This window comes from Triticum dicoccoides, chromosome 4B, assembly GCF_002162155.2.
Source record: "Triticum dicoccoides isolate Atlit2015 ecotype Zavitan chromosome 4B, WEW_v2.0, whole genome shotgun sequence".
NCBI classification, from domain to species: domain Eukaryota; kingdom Viridiplantae; phylum Streptophyta; class Magnoliopsida; order Poales; family Poaceae; genus Triticum; species Triticum dicoccoides.
In genome coordinates, this window is record NC_041387.1 from 22,918,975 (window position 1) to 22,922,028 (window position 3,054).

Below are 3,054 nucleotides of genomic sequence, written 5' to 3' on the forward strand. Positions count from 1 at the left end.
GTGCAGACGCTCCTGTGATAATGCCACTGCTTGGAAGTAGATATTACTGGAAAAAAAAGTGAAACTGTAATGCGTGCTGGTGTGTTGGGAGGATGCGGTCTCCAGAGTTAAAACAAATGTGGTATATGTGACAGCAACAATCTAATTGATGCTGGGTTCGTGTTGGGCGGGCACTTGTTGAACGGCCACCATGCGCCGGTAGAGTGTGCACTCTCGAAAAAACAATCAGGGGAAATGCAAAGAAGACTGGAAGTGTTGTAACGCCTGAACTCGGCAGGAGCTTCGGTTCATTAGGTGAAGCGTATAACTACTACAATATGTACTTCTAGGAAATTGGATTTGGAATCAAGTAGTGATGTGACCTATGATTCACGGATCAGCTGTTGAAGATAATTAATATCTTACTTTTTCAGGAGTTTTATCATAATTGCCACATGAATGTCAAGTCATATACCCGTGACAGCGGTTTGTGTTCGCAGGGGAGAACATCACTACCGAGTCTGTCACTGTGAGGCCTACAATTCAACTGCAAAAGGCGCCCAACGATGAGTGCCCTTCAGTCTCGCTTCCGTCCTCGACGGTGTGTGTTTGGAATTTTTTCTTAAAGGAAAAATGCTTTCAAGGGATGAGGGCATACCACAGGTTGGTTTGTAGGAGGCGCATTTGGTTCTGTTTGGCTGTGACATGGTCTTTCTTTTGTGTTCCTTGATCTAGTGACTATTGTTGTGTCGTATATAGCAAGAGCATTAACATCGTGTTTAGTTTCTGCACGGTGGTTAATTAAGACTGTAACAAAGGCAAAGTGATTAACTGATCTTGCCATGTATGCCTGCACATCGCTGTAGCTTCTATTGCCACAAGCATGTGGAATAAAAGGAAAGGAACTCCTTGGGAATTGAAATGCTCTGTTGTACTTCTGCATCACCTTCCAAAGCCAGTTAGGGAATTTATGGGAATGAAAATCAGTGCACAGAAATCAACTTGTTATGTCTTTGCAAGGGTATCTGTTTTCAGTAGGTTAGTTTAGAGTTTTAAGACTCTTACAAGAAGTCAAAGTGGCTGAACTTTTGTCTATATACTACTTGTGCATCATTGTAGGGCTGCAACTGTGTGTGTGTTGCTGCCAGCATGTGGAATGGAAGCAGTGAGGTACCACGAGAGAAAAAAACATCTTTGCCCTTCCTATTTCTTCTTAGGACCCCGTTAGCAGCAGAGCAGTTTGAATGGTTGACTTTGTTGCCATTGGACATTAAAAGGCTTTTTATTCCTGTTTTGATTACGTGAGTCGCTTTATGTTGTTGCCCTGAAATCGGTATAAAACTGGCTGAAATCTGGCTGATCGCCATGAGTAAAACTGTAAAGCTTATTGTGTCCATAGGGAAGGGTGCACTGCTAGAAAATGTGTGTTGTGTGAATGAGTGTGGGCAGGGGGTAGTGCTGAGATTCATCTTTTAGATGTTAATTGGCATGTCTGACATATTTGTAATTTGACTGCAGTGTTTGGATTGGAGGGAACATCCTTGCATCTCTTGAGTCGTTCCAGCAAGTTGCTAGATGGGTGTAGAGTCATATACTAGAAACCGCCGCGTGGTGTGCGTGGGGGAGAACTTTGCCAGGTGGTCCTTCGGTGTGTGGCCTACTTCAACTGCAAAATGCACCCACCGGTGAGTGCCCTTCGGTCTCAATTGCGGTCCTTGACAGTGTGTTTGTTTCAGTTGTGAATTTCCAGTGCTAGTATGTTAAGAAACCTCAGACCGAATGTGTTTTTATTCAATTTGCTATAAACGGAAGCTCTTTCAGGTTGTTTGTATCCACCGGAGATCTGTTTGTACCAAACCTGGCCTAGCAAAGAAAATTGATTAGGTTGGCGAGAAATACTTTGTTCGGGTTATGAGGGCTTTATAATTATACTTGTGAAATTGCATTTCGTGGGATTTCCTTTATGACATGCTTAGTGCATGTATGCTTTAAAATTTGTTCTAAGTAGTTATACTTCTTTAACGATGACTTCTCTTGATGTATGAGCAGGTTGGTCCTAGCATCTACCCTCGTGTGCACGTGGATCTGCTACTCTTGTCGGCATCCCCGGCGGTTGTCGTCATGGTCACCCCGATGAAGGTTTCTGGGTGCCAACCGTAGCCTCCCAGTGTGTGCGCAGTTGAAGGCTTTGGTTCGGTGCCCATGGCATCATGCGCATCCGCCTCCCGTCATGCAATAGCAGAGATAAGCCTCCATATGATTATCACAGGGCAAGAAATGTAATGGTGTGCCTAGAGCAGCAGCTCCAGTTGCGGTACAAGCAAGCGTATACAGTTCTTCGGTATATGCCGGCTACAAGGGCACAAGAACACCACTTGACCCCAGATCCTAAGGAGTCTTAATGCTCAAACTGCTGAGTCAGGCGGTCATCGAAAGAACACATGCAACAATCCTAAGGTCGTCTTGCATGTTGTGGATAATGGTAACCTTGACGGTCTCTGCCTGGGCGCTTAGCGAAGTTCACCGGTGGGCTCAATCGTTCTGCGCATCAAGTTCAATTTTTTCCCTGTAGGGTGAGCGTTCAGTAGCCGTAACAGCATATCATAAGCATGTAATCTGCGTATAGTAAGGCAAGTTATGTGTTTGTGTACCAAAAAATGTAGCTGCCTGTGTAACAGCCGCATCAACCCTGGTGTTGCTTTGCATTTGGTGGATGAACTGTGTTATTATTGGATCTGACTTAGGATTTGTTTTTCATATATTTGCATGTTGACTATCCCAAAAAAATCCATGAAATGCAGAAGGGTGAGGTTAGGTGTTGCGTGTAAATCTCTGTATCAGAAGTACATATTAAGTGTTGTTCGCTGCATGATAATAATGTTTTTTTTCAGAGAATGACAGTAATATTTCATTGGGCCATGCAGAAAGTTAAAAACAGAGCCCCTCGATGATTCAGGTGTGTAGAACCGCTCACTAGCGTTCTGTCCACGGCTTACATGACTACGTTCATGCCGTAGTCTGGGCATGGGACAACGGGTAGAGCGACAGGATCTTGGGCCTGGTTTGCTTTCTACG

General features: G+C 44.3%; 1 long non-coding RNA gene across 1 annotated transcript; it reads left to right on the forward strand.

The window, feature by feature from the left end:
• The first annotated feature begins 614 nt into the window (after window positions 1-614).
• On the forward strand, window positions 615-2,255 carry LOC119293242. The gene is made up of 3 exons (XR_005142996.1): window positions 615-642; window positions 1,498-1,664; window positions 2,029-2,255. It is a non-coding gene; the product is annotated as an uncharacterized LOC119293242 (long non-coding RNA).
• Window positions 2,256-3,054: the final 799 nt, after the last annotated feature.